This window comes from Melanerpes formicivorus, unplaced genomic scaffold (genome assembly GCF_026170545.1).
Source record: "Melanerpes formicivorus ecotype bairdi unplaced genomic scaffold, bMelFor1.0.p_v2 SCAF_25, whole genome shotgun sequence".
Classification (NCBI taxonomy): Eukaryota; Metazoa; Chordata; class Aves; order Piciformes; family Picidae; genus Melanerpes; species Melanerpes formicivorus.
In genome coordinates, this window is record NW_027142377.1 from 2535799 (window position 1) to 2554846 (window position 19048).

Below are 19048 nucleotides of genomic sequence, written 5' to 3' on the forward strand. Positions count from 1 at the left end.
TTCCTGGTGGTAGACACACAATCACAGAATGATGGGGGTTGGAAGAGACCTCTGGAGATCATGTAGTCCAGCACCTCTGCTAAAGTAGGATCACCCAGAACAGATTGTACAGGATGGCATCCAGGAAGGTTTTGAATGACGCCAGAAATAGAGACTCCACCACCTCTCTGGGCAGCTTGATCCAGGGGCCCATCTGTCCTCCCTCTAGAAACTCCTACTTGCGAACAAATTTCTCCCTGCAAAAATGTTTCTAAAGCTGTGTAGGTGAAATTCAGTGCCCTGTGTTTCAGAAGAAGTCATATTCTGTGACCTAATGGCCTTGGATGCCTATGAATGCTTCCAGGTTTTAAATTGTCCCTGTGAGAAGAAGTGCTCGAGTCTAAAATAAGCCTATGAGCGAGGCTCATACAAAGATTTCTCTTTCAGCAGGGTTTGCACATCAAATTTCTGCAGTTCACAGGACTCAGGGTGCAGTCTGTCAACTTTGATGATGGAAATATTACCCTCTTGCCTGGATTTTATTTTATGTTTGTTTTCCCTTCTCCCTCCAGCACCATTCTTGAAAAAAAAGAAATGGTAATTACCAGTCTATACCCTCACCCCCCTGCCTTGCTGGAGCAGCAGCCATCCCACAGCCCTGCTGCCAGCTGGGCAGGAGTAAGGGCTGGCTGCACCCACGTGAGCTGGGCTTTCCAAGAGAAACACTCAGACAACACAGCTCTTGAGTGTCTCAGCCATAAATCTTCTTTGGGTGACCTGCCTGCTTTATGGACTCTGCCATTTTCTCTTAGATAATTCAGAGCCTGCCTTTGTGCCTCTTGCAGAGGCAGAAAGAGCATGGCTGGTCTGGAGAGGAGAGGGTTTAAGTTTTCTATAATATTGTGATTAAATGACTGGAAAAGTAGATAAGATGAGATTCTCTGAAGCTAGTGAAAGAGTGGTGATGGTCTTCTGCTGTCTGCAAGGTTAGTAGAAAGTAGGGGGCAATGAGATGTGTGTGTGTGTGTGTTAAGAAAAGGGACAGAAATAATCAGCTTAATATGCAGCAAAGGTGATTTACATTAGATATTAGAGAACTTCCTCCTACCAAAAACCAGTTATATGCTGGAGCAGACTACTCAGTAACTATGTGGAATCACCACTATGGGAGATGCATCTGGAAAGGCTGGGTCTAAGGAAACGTAATCCTGTCTCCAGCAGATGGTGTGAATGACTCCTCAGGGACACCACTCATCTCAATTTCATATAGTTGACTACAGAGAGCTTTCCCACTATAGAGAGGCTGATAACTGGTTCTGAGGTTCAAAAAACCCCAAAAAAACACCACATAATAATACCCATAGTGGATCAAAATTAAAGATCTAACCCCAGTGTCTCATCTGTTGTGGGGACCCACAAAATCTGGAAAGAGTATAAGGACAAGAGAGGCATGCAGATATACATCCTCCAAATTATCTGCCGCCCTGAAAATTGTGAAGTTCAGGCTCTAGCCACAGATGTTGTCTTTGTAAGGTCAGTCTAAGCAGGGCACCTGGATGACTTGTTTCTGATAGACTTTAATGTTAGTTTTTTCACTCTCAGAAAGAAAGCAGTCGTGAGAAGGTGGAAAAGGAAAGATGATAATGGGGGGGGGGAATGAAAATTGAGCAAAAGGAGAAAAAGTGGAGCAAAAGGGGAGAGAAAGGAGAAAAGTGGGGTGAGAATGCAAGGAATGAGCAAGGAAGGGAAAGGTCATGGCTGCCTTGCCACAAGGGGAAGTGATAAGGCAAATGGTAGCATTAGTTGTGATTTCAGTGACCAAGTCCAAACCAAGTCCTCTGGTAATTGTTGCTCTATGGTGAACACTCCAGCTGTGGTACTGTTGCTCTCCACAGGTCAGCTGCCATGGGTGGGAGCTGTGTCAAACGATGGCCACACAGCATTATTTGCCAGCCACAGAGCAAAACATCAGGATAGCAATGAGCCTTCTTTCATTGCCACTCCCGTGCTTGCCCCAGGGAGCCAATCTTTCCCCTGGTGATTAGAGGAGCTGGAGCAGGCAGCTCCACTGGAGGTGCTGTGGAGGTACCACTGATGCCAAAAGAATAGAATAGAATAGAATAGAATAGAATAAACCAGGTTGGAAGAGACCTTCAAGATCATCACGTCCAACCTATCACCCAACACCACCTAATCAACTAACCCATAAAAGGCCTCCAGGACTGATAAAAATGGCACCTGGAAGACCCAAAACAGTGGGGAAGTGGTGGAGCTCCACCGTGGCCAGGCTTATGTTGGAAAAATAATGTACTGCTATCTTGTGAATTTCTCTGATCATGGCTGGTTTAGCTGGAGCAAAACTGATGTCTTGGGAGAAGGGGCATCCAAAATACACTGCAAGAAAGACATGGAGTTGCTGGAGCATGTCCAAAGAAGGTCAACAAAGCTGGTGAAGGGTCTGGAGAACTGGGCTGGTGAGGAGTGGCTGAGGGAACTGGTATTCTTTAATCTGGAGAAGAAGAGGCTGAGGGCAGATCTCGTTATTCGCTACAACTCCCTGAAAGGAGGTTGGAGTGAGATGGGAGTCAGTCTCTTCTCCCTAGTATCAGGTGATAGGATGAGAGGAAATGGCCTTAAGTTGCTCCAGGGGAAATTTAGACTGGATACTAGGGGAAATTTCTTTGTTGAAAGAGTGGTCAGACACTGGAACAAGCTGCCCAGGGAGATGGTGGAGTTACTGTCCCTAGAGGTGTTCAAGAAATGTGTGGCCATAGCACTCTGGGACATGGTTTAATGACCACGGTGGTGTTAGGTTTATGGATGGACTTGATGGCCTTAGAGGTGTTTTCCAACTGAACCAATTCTATGATTCTATAAAACCAAATTTCTGTCAGAGACTTCTTTGGTTTGTTGTATTCTTGATCTGGTAAGTTTGATTCGTTAAGTTTGTTTGCAGAGGGGGATGTTGGAGACAGTTTGAATGGGTCTGGACTGTCCCTTCTTTTCTTTTTCATGAATGATGTTTGGTATTCCTAGTTTTCACCTGTTCTGGCAGGAACATAGTTGAAACTAAAAATCTGATGTTGGGTGACAAAAACCTTTCACTGTCTGCTATGAGAAATGCATCAGGGGGACGTGGGTCCCAAACCATCCCTTTTTTCTTTACCCTCCTGTTCTCCCCAACTTCTGGCAGGCTCCTGTATCCCTAAACCCCACCAGTGACTTTGTACTTGTTCTTGTTGGGAAGTTTATGGACGTTTGGTCATCTGAATTAAGTTGCTGCCTTTAGTTATAATCCTGGAGAATTCTGTTCCATGGTCAAGCATAGCCAGTGCTACACTGAAGAAGCTTTACAATTTTAGTTGAACTCTGTTGTTGTCATCTTCGCTGCGTGTTCAGATTTGTCTACCTAAGCTTGACAGCAGGAGAGGCTTTCAGATTTCATTCAGTCATCATGAGGCAGCACTCTTCATTTTGAAGCTGGTAGACATCGGCAGTGACAATCTTCACCAAGAGGAAATCTGCAACTAAGCTGTCACTTCAGTTAAAATATCTTCCTTTAAAGAGCAAAAGAAAAAGGGATCCCTCTGAGTCAGGAAGGGCTGGGGAAGCTAAGAGAGTCGCACAGTGGTTGTATCTAACATCCAGAAATTACATTAATAGAGTGCTTCCACTGCCTCATGTTGTTCTGATTTGAGGAATGTCACATGTAGAACAGCACCATGCGGTTACTAATTACCACCACCAAAGTGCAATTTGTAATAAGGCTAGCAGATGTTTGCAGTGCTTACTATAAAACAAAAGACAGATCAAAACCATCTTGGCTTGCCCAGGACTTTCCAGACCATGTAGAAGGTGTGGTTTGGTTCGAGAAAGTTATTCTCTCTAAGTTGTTTCCCTCTCACCTTTTAAGGTGACGTGATCTAGATCTACAAGGGCAGAAAATAATAGTATTCAATTTCTTACAATCAAAGAACTGTCAGGGTTGGAAGGGACCTCAGGGATCATCCAGTTCCAACCTCCCTGCCATGGGCAGGGACACCACACGCTCCATCAGGCTGCTCACAGCCATTTCCAGCCTGGCCTTAAAACAATTTGCTTACACTTGGGCAAAGAGGCGTTTTGCCACTATCACAGAATCACAGAATCATAGAATGGTCTGGGTTGGAAGGGACTTCCGAAGGTTGTCTAATCCAACCCCTCTGCAGTAAGCAGAGGCATCTTCAACTTGATCAGGCTGCCCAGAGCCCTGTCGAGCCTCACTTTGAATATCTCCAGGGATGGGGCCACAACCACCTCCCTGGGCAACCTGTTCCACTGTTCCACTACTTTCATAGTAAAGAACCTGTTCCTAACAACCAATCTAAATCTGCTCTTCTCTAAATTGAAGCCATTCTCCCTCATCACTACAAGCCTCTGTAAACAGCCTCGCCCCATCCTTCTTATAGGCCCCCTTCAGGTACCAGAAGGTTGCTATTAGGGTCTCCCCAGAGCCTCCTCTTTTCTAAGCTGAACAACCCCAGCTCCCTCAGCCTGTCCTTGTAGCAGAGGTGGACCAACCCCAAATCATCCTCATGGCCCTCCTCTGGATCCACCCCATCAGGTCCATGTCTTTCCTATATTGAGGTCCCCAGACCTGGATGCAGTACTCCAGGTGAAGTCTGACCAGAGTAAAGTGGCAGAAACACCTCTCTGGATCTGAAGGCAATGCATCTTTTGATGCAGCCCAGGATGATAATTGCAGTAGGATAGGAGCAGCCCCTCCATTTTGCTTTCCTAAGGATTTTAAAGGCCATGTGAAAATAAGCCAGATTTATGTTGACCAAAATGCCTGTGATGAACTGAGAGAGAGCCATTTGCACTGGTGTGAGAAGAGCTGTGTTAAGAGCCATCCATCCCCCTTGTGACAGCCTATTGACACTTAACTGGCATTTAGGTTTCGTTTCTTAAAATGCTAATACAGACAAGTTCCTGTCTATTGTGGGAAAATATGGTGGAACTCTGTTAGATGAGACACTTGAGTGCAAATAAATGTTTCCTGTAAGAAAGCATTTGGCTCAAATATTTTTCTTTTACTCCTTTTTCTTTTTCTTTCTTTTTCTTTTCCTTCTTTCTTTTTCCTTCTTTCTTTTTCCTTCTGTCTTTCTCCTTCTGTCTTTCTCCTGCTTTCTTTCTCCTGCTTTCTTTCTCCTGCTTTCTTTCTCCTCCTTTCTTTCTCCTCCTTTCTTTCTCCTCCTTTCTTTCTCCTCCTTTCTTTCTCCTCCTTTCTTTCTCCTCCTTTCTTTCTCCTGCTTTCTTTCTCCTCCTTTCTTTCTCCTCCTTTCTTTTTCTTTCTCCTCCTTTCTTTTTCTTTCTCCTCCTTTCTTTTTCTTTCTCCTTCTTTCTTTTTCTTTCTCCTTCTTTTTCTTTCTTCTTCTTTCTTTTTCTTTTTCCTTCCTTTTTCTTTTTCCTTCTTTCTTTTTCTTTTTCCTTCCTTCTTTTTCTTTTTCCTTCCTTCTTTTTCTTTTTCCTTTTTTCCTTTTTCCTTCTTTCTTTTTCCTTCTTTCTTTTTCCTTCTTTCTTTTCCCTTCTTTCTTTTCCCTTCTTTCTTTTCCCTTCTTTCTTTTCCCTTCTTTCTTTTCCCTTCTTTCTTTTTCTTTTTCCTGCTCTTTTTCTTTTTTTTATTTTTTTTTTGCTATCTCCTAAATTGTTTCCCCATGTCCTCAGTGAGACCCATAGGGGGGGGAAAATTAAAATATTATCATCATCAAAAATAAAAGTCAACTGTGCACATGCCAGAGATAATTGGAGATTTATAATAGGCCCTACCTAACTTGTGAGCATTGAAACAATATATGTGAGTGATGGGCTGAACCTTCATGGCATGAAGGATGCCTTTCTGGATAATTTACATCTTGGGGAGTCATATCTTAAAATCAGAGGTCCTGTCTTCACTCTGTGCACATTAAAAACCACATGGTGCTTTTTGTAAGAGCCTCAGTTTGTCCCAGTCTGAGCGCTCGGCTCAGAGGTTTTTTTTCTCTCTGCTCTTTTAGTCTTGCTCAGCCCATCTGGTCACCATTCTGCACCCTGGCCATGGCTGCTTTTAATGGAGAAATTATTTCTGTCTGTATACAGTTGGTAGAGTGCTTTGCATACTGCATATGCTCAAGGTATTACATATGAAAGGCATTATGTAAGATTACAGGGAAAGAAAAATACTCTCTTAAAGATTGTCAGTAATTGCCCAGAATGTTCTTGTGACACCATTTGATGGTGCAGGATCCTTAACTGCTGCTCTGAAATGGTCTGGGTTTCAATTTGCATTTTAAATTTCAGCCACTGTGAAATTCTTTGATTTTTTTTTTTTTGGATCTTTATTATTGGCATCTCCAATGGCCCTTCCAGAGGGCAGACTCAAATGTCTGCTCACCTAAAGATAGCTCTAAATAAACAAACTGTACAAAAAAAAGAGGTGTTGGGGGACATGCCCAGGTTTTCACACGCTGCACAAGCATCACTCGGTCTGTAGCCCCTTGTTTCCCCATTCCCAGCCCTGTGCCTTGGGCCTGCCATGGGTGACTGCTGTTCAAGCACTTGCAGGTACAGCAAAGTCAATGTCGTTGAAGAGATTGGTTTTTACAAAACAAATTTGGGTCCTGGTCTTTAGGCTGTTCTGTGAAGAGTATCCATTCCAATCCTGGTCCTCTCAGGTTGTAATCAAAGACTGAAAGTTTGGTTTAGCTGCTTAATATTAGCATTAAGTGAGGCTGGAGCTGACCCAAGGTTTCAGGGACATCCATGCCAACATTAGCATTAAGTGAGTCTGGAGGTCACCCAAGGTTTCAGGGATATCCATACCAACATTAACATTAAGTGAGGCTGGAGGTGACTCAAGGTTTCATGATCGTTCATACCAACATTAGCATTCAAAGTGTAGACAAGGCACTTCAGGACATGGTTTAGTGGGCATGGTGGTGCTGGGTGGGCAGTTGGACCTGATGATCTTAGAAATCTTTTCCAACCAAAATGATTCTGTGATTCTTTCAGTGAGTCTGCAGTGACCTTCATCCTGTGTGAGTGGGCACTGGACGTCCAACCAGGGCATCACTGATGGCTTGGGCTGAATTTACTCTACCTGACTCTTGCCGTGGTGGTTTTGTACCCGCCAACATTTCTCCATCCAACATAAATCCTGCTCCAAATAGGATGTACCTGTAGTCACACTCTAAGACATTCCCTGTGTTGAGGCTTTGTGTTAGAAACAAGATATTTCTGGATCCAGAGCTTCAGCTAGCACTGTAATACAAGCAGGATGGTTTCTGGGGCCAGCCAGCCAAGTGTGTTCTTGAAGGGCTTTATTTACTCATGAGAGAAGGCTCCGAGGAGACCTTATTGTGGCCTTCCAATACCTTAAGGGGGTTTACAAGAACACTGGGGAGAGACTGTTTAGGATGTCAGGTAATGATAGGACTAGGGGGAATGGAACAAAACTAGAAATGGGTAGATTTAGATTGGATGTTAGGAATAAGTTCTTCCCCATGAGGGTGGTGAGACACTGGCACAGGTTGTCCAGGGAGGTGGTGGAAGCCTCCTGCCTGGAGGTTTTTCAGGCCAGGCTGGATGTGGCTGTGAGCAGCCTGCTGTAGTGTGAGGTGTCCCTGCCCATGGCAGGGGACTTGGAACTAGATGATCCTTGAGGTCCCATCCAACCCTAACAATTCTATGAGTCTATGGTATTGACATGCCGTAAGTGTCTTGGACACTCACTCGTGCATCCACACAGCCTGGGTCCAAGCACAACCGTAGCAATGCTACTTGAGCCCAAGGCTGGGAAATTCAGCCAAATTTGGGGGGGGTGGGGGGGGAGGAAAGTAGCTTTTTTTGGTGGTGATTTAGTTTGAAGAAGCCAGGTCATGGGGATGAAGAAGATGGCTGGTCCTGTTTAAGCTCTGCTCAAGAGAAGCACATTAACACACTGCCAAAAGTAAACGTGTGCCCAAGTGTTTTGCTTCACTGGGGCCCAATTTAGTTCGATCCTGGTTTCACCTTCTTCCCTGGCAGGTTTTTAGCAGGGTCTGCCTGCCTGTAAGCTTGAAATGAAGAATGTTCCCCTAGCTTTGCGGGGTTGCAGAGTCACGCATCATTTCAGTCTAAAAATAAATCCCCACAGTGGTGTTCTATTCCTGTGCTTTGCTTTCCACGCAGCACCCAGAAAAGCAATGATGCTGCATTATATTTTCAGCCACTCGGGCAGGGAGCCATCACTAACTGCTTGCTAAGATAATTAGGACTGAAAATACTGTGGGTTGGTCTGAGGGAGGTTCTGGGATCTTTGGTGGAGTTGGGCCAAGATCCACCACCCAAAATCCTCTCTGTGATGTGTGAAGGTCTTAAGAGATAAGCACATTGAAGCATGTTTACTGGGAGTCAGGTTTCAAACATAACTACAGGCACTTTGAAATGTTTTTCACAGAATGACAGTTTGGAAGGGACCCCAAGAATCATCTGTCCAACCTTTCTAGCCGACAGTATAGAATCATAGAATTGTTAGGATTGGAAGGGTCCTCAAGGATCATCCAGTTCCAACCCCCCTGCCATGGGCAGGGACACCTCACACTAGAGCAGGTTGCTCACAGCCACGTCCAGCCTGGCATGAAAAGCCTCCATTGATGAGGCTTCTACCACCTCCCTGGGCAGTCTGTTCCAGTATCTCACCACCCTCAAGGGGAAGAACTTGTTCCTAATATCCATTCTGAATCTACCCATTTAAATGAGATGTCCCAGCACCCTGTCAAGCTGAGCCTTAAAACTGGCCAATGTAGGGGAATTCACTACTTCCCTTGGGAGATGATTCCAGTGTCTGACTCTTCTCACGGTGCAACAATTCCTTTTGGAGTTCACTTGGAATCTCCCTTGACTTTTCAATGTGACCCATTGTTAAAAGAGAGTCTCCATCCTCTTGGTAGACACCATTGGTGCATGGTAATAAGGTAAGCCTTCTCTTCTCAAGGCTGAACAAGTCTGGTTCTCTCAGCCTTTCCTCACAGAGCAAGGCTTCCAAGTCTTCTGATCATTCTCACGGCCCTTCTCTGGACACTTCCTAGCCTGTCTGCATCTTTTTTGTGCAGCATGAACCAAAACCACACACAGTGCTCCACATGTGGCCTGACAAGCATGGAGTAGAGTGGAACAATGACTTCTTTATCTCTGTTGGTGATGCCCTTGTTGATGCAACCCAGCATCCTGTTGGTCGTCTTTACCACTGCAGCTCACTGTTCACTCATGTTGAGCTTGCTCTCCACCAAGATCCCAGGGCTACTTTCCAGCCAGGTGGATCCCAGTCTGAGCAGCACTCCTGAGTTATGTATTCCAGTTACAAAACCCTACACTTGTTACTGTTGAATTTCATAAGGTTCTTTCTAGCCTACTTGTTCAACCTGTCCAGTTCTTCCTGGAGGGTGGCTCTCCCTTCTGGAGTGTCAGTCTTCCCACTCACTTTGGTCTCATCTGCAAATTTCATCAAGGTGCTCTTGATCCCAACATACAGATCACTTATGAAGATATTAAACAGTGTTGAGCCCAATATTGATCTCTGAGGGACTGGCTGCCAGTTTCAGGTTTTTTACTACTGCAAGGGGGAAAAAAAGCTTTAAAATTAATAAAAACACAAGTGACTATGGCTTGTAAAGGAGGTCTTTAGGAAGGTTGTGCTGCCATTCAGCAAGACTTAGACAGGCTGGAGAGTTAGGCAGGGAGAAATGAATGAAATTCAACAAGGGCAAGTGTGGAGTCGTGCACCTGGGAAAGAACAACCCCGTGGAACAGTGTAGACTGGGGACTGACCTGTTGGAGAGCAGTGAAGGGGAAAAGGTCCTGGGTGTCCTAGTGGATGGAAGGTTGACCATGAGCCAGCAATGTGCTAATGTGCTCTTGGGGCCAAGAAGGCTAATGCCATTCTGGGGTGAATTAGAAGGGCCGTGGTTAGCAGGTTGAGAGAGGTTCTCCCCCTCCTCTACTCTGCCCTGGTGAGGCCACATCTGGAATATTGTGTCCAGTTCTGGACCCCTCAGTTCAAGGACCTCAGGGAAGTGCTTGAAAGAGTCCAGCACGGAGCCACAAAAATGATGAAGGCAGTGGAACATCTTCCTTAGGGTGAGAGCCTGAGGGATCTGAGGGCTCTGTAGCTTGGCAAGGAGGAGCCTGAGAGTGATCTCATTCATCTTCATAAATATGTAAAGGGCAAGTGCCAAGAGGATGGAACCAGGCTCTGCTGGGTGAAGCCCAATGACAGCACAAGAGGCAGTGGTGGAAGTTGAGGGCAGTTATATGGAAACATGAGGCAAAATATTTTTCACTGTGAGGGTGACAGAGCACTGGAACAGACTTCCCAGGGCGGTTGTGGAGTCTCCCTCTCTGGAGCTATTCAAAACCCGCCTGGAGGCGTTCCTGTGTGATCTGCTCTAGGTGATGCTGCTCTGGCAGGGGGCTTGGACTGGATGATCTTCCGAGATCCCTTCCAACCCCTAACATTCTGTGAGTCAGAGATTCTTTAAACAGCTCCTGCTGAAACAGAGAGAAGCCATGCTGGACCACCCATTCTTAAGTCCTTGAAGCCATCACTGAGTAAACCTGCCTTAAAAATACATAAATAACGAGTAATAAAAAGCAAATGGCACAACTGCCCCCCGAATCTTTCATTCTGTTGATGAAAGTCACGGGGGAAAGTCCTCAACTGATACAATTCTAACAATAAATCAATTCAGCATGCCATTGCTGCTTTTCTCCATTAATAAATTAACCATGTAACATTGTTCAAAATTATGTCAGTTACGCATATAATAATCTTTTAAATTAATGAAGTGATGAAGCAGTTTGATGACACCCGTGATTTACAGGGCTGCTTTTAGCTAATGTTAAAAGCCTTCCATTTAATAAATTGCCCCCTGGAGAAATTACCAAAAATGAATATTTTTCTGCCCGAAATGTTCCGAGGTTTACACTTCTTCAATATATTAACAAATGGCCAGGCAGAAGCATTTCTCAGAATATATCTTCTTTTACATATATTTAATTGAAATTAATTAGTATATTACTTTAAAAGGACATGCTCACAGAGAAAGGTGTGGGGATCATTTATGAGAGTTTCTGAGGGCAATAAAACACAATTTAAACAATGGAATTAATCATGTCCTTTAAAAAAAAGAGGGTTTTTTATGGTAGATCAGGAATCATTCCAAGCTTCTTTTTTTGGATTAAATAGAAGGGCATTCCATATAGAATGGAACAAAAAGGAAAAGAAAGGGGGGAAAAAAAAAAGCCCAAAACTACACACACACACAGAGACACACATAAAAACTAGTTATTTCACTGCAATTAAGGTTTGCCTGGTTTCATTGTGTCAGGATATGTGCATGTTGAATATGCACATATATATGAGATACATTTTGCTTTGCTTCTCCTTGACGTTAAGTATACAGGAGGTTATGAATGCTTAATATCTCCCTTTTCACTGCACCTCTTCTAAGAAGTGAGCTTTAAAGATGCTTTCTGATAGGGTTGGTTGGGGTTCAAGGAACATAATGTGAACCGGTATAGTGTGTCCTATAAAAGAGGTTAAGATGGAGGTTATAATTATGAAAGCTCAATAGATTTGAAAGCCATCACAGTGCCCCCCTTGCATGTGATACTACCTCTGGAAAGGGAAAGAGATATATAGGACTATAAAGGGAAGCCTGTAATTGATGCTCTCTGTACTTACTAGGATTTGTTTTAGTAACATCAGGGACTCGTTTTTATGCTACCTCTGAATAAATAATGTGCACAGTAGGTTGGGTCAATTCCTTTTCGCTTTGAAATATTTTCAGCAGTTGCACTAAACCCAAGAATAATTCATTGGCTTTTTGTAAGGCAGCTGGATGTATTATGAAAAATAGGTGCATGAGATAAGGAGGTTTTGGGGGTGAAGGGACCAGGGACCAGCGTGACAGGGACCAGCGTGAAAAAGAAGAGACTTTGGGGTGATGGGAGAAGGTTTTCCACCTCAGTCAGGAGCATCTCTCAAAAAATAAACAGGCTTGCAGGAAGAGACCTTGTTCTAGTGTTTGGATTTCAACGCTCCACAGGTGAATTCTGCCACATAGCCGAGGCTCCTACAGGAGACCCACCTATAATTGCCCATGGACAGAGCTTTGCCTCCTGTAAGTAAACCACCATAATGAGCACAGCTCCTCAAATACATATTTATTTTAAAAGATAAGTGCAACAGAACCATCCCCCAAAAAAACGGCCTGGAAATTTATTCCAGGGCAGGCTTTGTTTGGCTTCTGCTCCTGGCACTGATTGCAGAGTTTAATATCTCCAGAGAGTCGCTGCCTCTTCCCAGGTGCCAAGTTCCAGATCTCTCAAACTTCTCCAGCCCTGCCAGTTACCTACAGTAGAAGATACACAAAGATGATTAGCTACCATTTAGGAAGTCCTTTGATATAGCCTTGGGTGAGAAGGATGGCAGAAAGACAAGTTAAACATTAATAATGATGATTAATGAATGAATTAGTTATGACTCATTCTAAAATACTTCTAAGGGTACCCCTTTGCAGCAACATCTGAAACTTGAAGGGGTTTTGGCTTGAAAAGTTGGTTGGCTTAAGCTTTCTTGGTAGAAGTGTTCATTGGAGAAGTTGGGCTTTGGAGAGCTGCCTCTAGAGTGTGTCTTAGTACTCCCATTGTTGGAAAAAAAAGATCATCAAGGAAATTCTGTCTTTCCACCTCTCTCACAAGGTAATGAGGGAGAGGTTTGTTTTCTGAAGCAATTTTCAGCATGGAAGTCCACCTCAAAATTCAGTTTTCAGAGAGAAACTTGTTTCATTTGATTGTAAGAAATAATGCAAAGTGTTTAAGAAACAATCTCAATTTCCAGTCACTAGTGGTGGTCCCCAGGGCTCAGTTTTGGGCCGGTTCTCTTTAATGTCTTTATCAATGATATGCATGAGGGGGTTGAGTTCACTCTCAGTAAATTTTCAGATGACACCAAGCTGGGAAGGAGTGTTGATCTGCTTGGGGGTAGGAAGGCTCTGCAGGACGACCTAGACAGGCTGGGCCGAGGCCAACAGGTTAAGATTCAACAAGGCGAAGAACTAGGTCCTGCATTTAAGTCATAACAGCCCCATGAACACTCCAGGCTTGGGGTGGAGTGGCTGAAAAGCTGCCCAGCAGAGAAGGATCTAGGGGTGCTGGTTGACAGACCACTGAAGAGGAGCCACTGTGTGCTCAGGTAGCCAGTAAGCATCATGGCCTGGATCAGGAATGGGGTGGCCAGCAGGACCAGGGGAGTGATCATACCACTGTACTCAGTACTGTTGAAGACACAGAGTCCTGGGTTTGGTTTTGGTCTCCTCACTACAAATAAGATATTGAGGTGTTGGATATGGTCCAGAAGAGGGAAGTGAAGCTGGTGAAGAGTCTGAAGAATAGGTCATATAAGGAGCAGCTGAGGGTACTGGGGTTGTTTAGTCTGGGGAAAGGAGGCTGAGGGGAGACCTCATTACTCTCTACAACTCCCAAAAAGAGATTGTAGTGAGGTGGGGGTGGTTCTCTTCTCACTCGCAGCAAGTGATAGGATAAGAGGAAATGGCCTCAAGTTGCCCCAGAGGAGGTTTAAGTTGGATACTAGGAGAAGCTTCTTCTATGGAAGGGTTCTCAAAATTTGGAATAGGTTGCTCAGGGAGGTGGTTGATTCACCATCCCTAAAGGTGTTTGAAAGATGAAGAGATGTTGTGCTGAGTGCTATGATTTAGCACCAGACTTGGCAGAGTTAGATTAAGGTTGGGCTCAATGATCTTAAAGGTCTCTTCCAACCAAAATGATTCTGTGATCGTATGCTTCTATGCAAAATCTGTCTGTTGAGAGACAGAGGGCCTCATCCTGCACTCCTGTTGATCATTTGTCTTGAGCAGAGATCAAGATAGCATCTTCTACGAAGTGTGAAGTGTTTTGCAGAGTAGATTGTTATCCTCTACTGTGTAGTTAATTTTGGAGGCCATCTTGAAAGTGCTACCAACTTTTGGGTATTTGCAGAAGCATCTGTTTGCATGAAGCAGCTTCCAAATCATTTCAGCAAAATTGAAATGACTGTGGCTAGAGGTGTCACTGCCTGGGCAGTCTGCCATCAATGCATGGTCAGAATGCATAAGTCCAAACTTGAGACTTTGTAAGAAGAGCAGTTTTGGAAAGCAGTTCCTTCAGGAGCTTCAGAGTGACCAACAGCCGTAGTGTTATCCTAGAATGGTTTGGGTAAGAAGGGACCTTAAAGATCATCTAATTCCAACCTTCCTGCCATAATCAATGACACATTCATCTAGCCCAAGTTGCTCAAGTCCTCATCCAACCTGGCCTTGAACACATCCAGGGAGGTGGCATCCACAGCTTCACTGAGCAACCCCTTCCCAGTGTCTCACCGCCCTCACTGGAAAGAACTTCATCCTAATCTCCAGTCCAAATCTCCCCTCTTCCACGTGAGTTCTCAAGGCATTTGGCAAATTTTTTACTGTAGCAGAAAAATTATTTGGCTGAGTTTCAGGTTGCTTTTGCTGTGAAACTTCCAGATGATTCTAGAGGGTATCAGTTTGGTGGTTTTATTGAAGGAATATTTCACTGTCATTTCTTCAAGCAAATGGTCTTCAGTGGCTTCCAAGATGGAAAACTGGTAGAACTGATAACAAAAAGGAAGTAATGACATTTAATTGTCAAAGAGCAGAAATAATGGTATTTATTTCTCCTTATCAGTGGTGGGGTTTTTTGTTGTTTGGGTTTTGGCTTGGTTTGGTTTTCTACTAATAATAACACACGTGTAGACCAAGTTGCAATGTTTGAGAAAAGCAAAACTGACCACAGAATCATAGAACTGTTAGGGTTGGAAGGGACCTCAAGGATCATTCAGTTCCAACCTCCCTGCCATGAGGCAGGGACACCTCATGCTAGATCAGGTTGCTTACAGCCACATCCAGCCTGGCCTTAAAAATCTCTAGGGATGAGGCTTCTACCACCTCCCTGGGCAACCTGTTCCAGTGTCTCACCACCCTCATGGGGAAGAACTTCTTCCTAACATCCAATCTGAATCTACCCATTTCTATGTTTGTTTTATTCCCCCTAGTCCTCTAAATACCTGACACCCTAAAAGCTTCCTCCCCAGCTTTCTTTTTCCAACAAAAAACCCAAACCAGCAAAAACCCTGAACGAGGAATATCTTAATACATGCTTCTGTTGAGATAGACAAAAATTGCATCATCCTGTATAACAGCATGGATCCAAATGCAGCAGTGTGGCCAAGAAACCCATACGTTTCTGCCAAGAGAGTTTCTGCTTGAATGTCTTCTTGGCAAGGAAGAAATCCATCTCATTCCTCAAGTCCTGGAACAAACAGAGAAGTTTGATCTAAACTGGTAATTTTTCAGATGGGGAAATGACCTCAAACCTCCTCGAGAGGGTTGGCAGAGAAGGATGGAGAGAATGTGGGCAAAAAGAAGTCCTTGAGCAGGACCAGGGGCTTCCTCCCTCCACTGTTGTTTTGGGATGAGTACTGTGCAGGTGTAGGGGGCAGTTTCAGCATTAAAAAGAAAAATACAACCCAGTGGTTTGCCCTTATAGCTCACGCCCCTGCTGATTTTGTTGCATCCATTGCTGCAGCGTCTGCTGTACTTGCCTCTATGTCCCCACTGCATCCCAAAAGAGCCTTGTGTATCTTCAAGCTGCTGGTCCATGTAAGGCTTTTTTGCACCTACAGTTTGAGTAAGGCTCAGTTTGTGACCTGTGAAGAGCATGATCCGTGCGTGGCTCTAGACAAGTGGCAACTGTGAGACTGTACAGCTGTGTCCCAGAGGCTTCTACGCAAAGACAAGCCTCACATGTGGACTGAGGTCTAGTGTGTTAATCAGCAGGGTCATGAGGATGATCAGAGGGCTGGAGCTCCTTTCCTATGAAGACAGACTGAGAGAGTTGGGGTTGTTCAGTCTGGAGAAGAGAAGGTTCCAAGGAGACCTTATTGTGGCCTTCCAATATCTGAAGGGGACCTACAAGAAAGCTGGGGAGTGACCTTTTAGGGTGCCAGGTAATGATAGGACTGGGGGCAATGGAACAAAACTAGAAATGGGTAGATTCATGAGGTTGGTGAGACACTGGAACAGGTTGCCCAGGGACGTGGTAGAAGCCTCATCCCTGGAGGATTTTCAGGCCAGTCTGGATGTGGCTGTGAGCAACCTGATGTAGTGTGAGGTGTCCCTGCCCATGGCAGGGGGGTAGGAACTGGATGATCCTTGAGGACCCTTCCAACCCTAACAATTCTGTGATTCTATTGTTTCTCTTTCTTAGTTGCCTGCAATTCAAGCTGGACAGACTGGCAAGCTGGGCAGAGTGAACCCATGAACTTCAACAAGGGCAGGTGTAGAGTCCTGCAGATGGGGAGGAATAACCCCCTGCACTAATACAGGTTAGGGGCTGCTGGAAAGCAGCTCTTCAGGGAAGAATCTGGGAGTGCTGGTGGACAACACGTTCTTACCTGCTGATAGGTATAGAGCAAAGGTTGGGGAACGGTCAGGATCAGACTGGGCTTGTAAGGAGGAGAAAAATTCACAACCTGACTCACCCTTGCTCCACATTTTGCACTGTCATTTCTGGAAGCATGAGAAATGCCAGTCCCTGGGGTTGTGTAATGGACTAGAGGAGTCTGAGTTTATCCCAGCATCTGTCTGCAGTGGCAGTGAGAATTTGTCTCGTGTAAAGGAAAGACAAAACAAAAATGGTATTCCCCAAGGAAGGCAAAAGAGAAGTCAAAATGGTAGTGGAGGGGTCACTACTGAGGCACTGCATGGCAAGTGTAATGGTGAGCAGAGAGGGCTGTTCAGTCTGGAGAATAAAAGGGTCTGAGGAGACTTTATTGTGGTCTTCCACTATCTGAAGGGGGCCTACAAGAAAGCTGGGGAGAGACTTTTTAGGGTGTCAGGTAATGATAGGACTGGGGGGAACAGAGCAAAACTAGAAATGGTAGATTCAGGCAGGTTGCCCAGGGAGGTGGTAGAAGCCTCATGCCTGGAGGTTTTTCAGGCCAGGCTGGATGTGGCTGTGAGCAACCTGCTGTAGTGTGAGGTGTCCCTGCCCGTGGCAGGGGGGTTGGAACTGGATGATCCTTGAGATCCCTCCCAATTTAAACCATTCTATGAATTTACAAATCTATTAATTATTTGCAGTGGCTTTTTGTCCCAAAAGCATAGAATTCTTTGCCTTTTGGGTAGAAACTCCTTACCAGGAAATCCACATTTTTCACATCCACAGCTAGTGCTGCTGATCTGGAAGCTGGCAGAAAGAAAACAAACATTGTCATCTTGTGTGGATGCTGTTTGAGAGCAAGCAGTCATACATGAAGCTGTAGAGAGCTGCAGAGGATGAAAATTGGTGTGTCTAGACATCTAGCTCAGATGCCAGGATGCTGTGAAAAGGATGAAGGTATATCCTGTCTTCTTTATCCTTTAATGTCTGGAAACACCTGCAGAAGCTGGGAGGACCAAGCTGCCATGAAGGGGTCAGTGAGACATAATGAAACATCCACAAAGGAGGAAGCATCTCGAGGTTATATGGATATATTTGCAGGCAACACTAAGCTGGGAGGGAGTGTTGATCTGCTTGAGGGTAGGAAGGCTCTGCAGGGGGACCTGGACAGGTTGGATACGAGGTTAGTTGTATGAGGTTTAACAAGACCAAGTGCTGGATCTTACACTTGCATCATAACAACCCTATAAACACTCCAGGCTTAGGGCAGAGTGGTTAGAAAGTTGCCCAGCAGAAAATGACCTGGGGGTGCTGGTTGACAGGCGGCTGAAGGTGAAACAAAAGTGTGCTCAGGTGGCTAATAAGGCAAATAGCATCCTGGGCTGGAGCAGGAATGGTGTGACCAGCAGGACCAGGGAAGTGATCATGCCCCCGTATTCAGCACTGGTGAGGCTGCACCTTGAATACTGGGCCAATTTTGGGCCCCTTGCTCCAGGAAAGATATTAAGGTACTGAAGTGGGTCCAGAGATGGACAGTGAAGTTGGTGAAGGGTCTGGAGAATGGGGCTGATGAGGAGCAGCTGAGGGAACTGCGGTTGTTTAGCCTGAAGAAGAGGAGGCTGGGGGGAGACCTCATTGCTCTATGCAACTCCCTAAAAGGACGCTGTAGTGAGGTGGGGGCCTGTCCCTTCTCTCTAGTATCAGGAGATAAAACAAGAGGAAATGGCCTCAGATTGCACCAGGAAAGGTTTGGGTTGGCTATTAGGAAAACTTTCTTTGCTGGAAGAGTGGTCAAGCATTGGAATAGGTTGCCCATGGAGATGGCACTTTACAACATGGTTTAACGACCATGGTGGTCTTAGGTTGATGGTTTGACTCAATGATCTCGGAGGGCTTTTTTAGCTGAAACAATTCTATGATTCTGTGGCTCTGCCCAGGTTTGCAGGGCAACTGAACAGTCCAAATGTCACCTTACCATCACTGTTTAGAAATTATTCCCTACATTTTATCACAGTCTCACATATCCATTTTTAATGCTTAAATATACATTAATAAGAATTTTCACTAGAGGGTGGTCCTTAATTCCATCAGGAGCAAAGCTAAGGAAATCATAGAATCCTTAGGGTTGGAAGTGATCTCAAGGATCATTCAGTTCCAACCTCCCTGCCATGGGCAGGGACACCTCACACTACAGCAGGTTGCTCACAGCTGCATCCAGCCTAGCCTTAAAAACTTTAATGGATGAGGTTTCTGCCACCTCCCTGGGCAACCTGTGCCAGTGTCTCACCACCCTGATGGGGAAGAACTTCTTCCTCACATCCAATCTGAATCTACCCATTTCTAGTTTTTCTTCCCATTCCCCCCAGTCCTATCACTCCCTGACACCCTCAAAAGTCCCTCCCCAGCTTTCTTGTAGGCCTCCTTCAGATACTGGAAGGCCACAATAAGATCTCCTCAGAGCCTTCTCTTCTCCAGACTGAACAGCCCCTACTCCCTCAGTCTGTCCTCATAGGAGAGGTGCTCCAGCCCTCTGCTCATCCTTGTGGCCCTT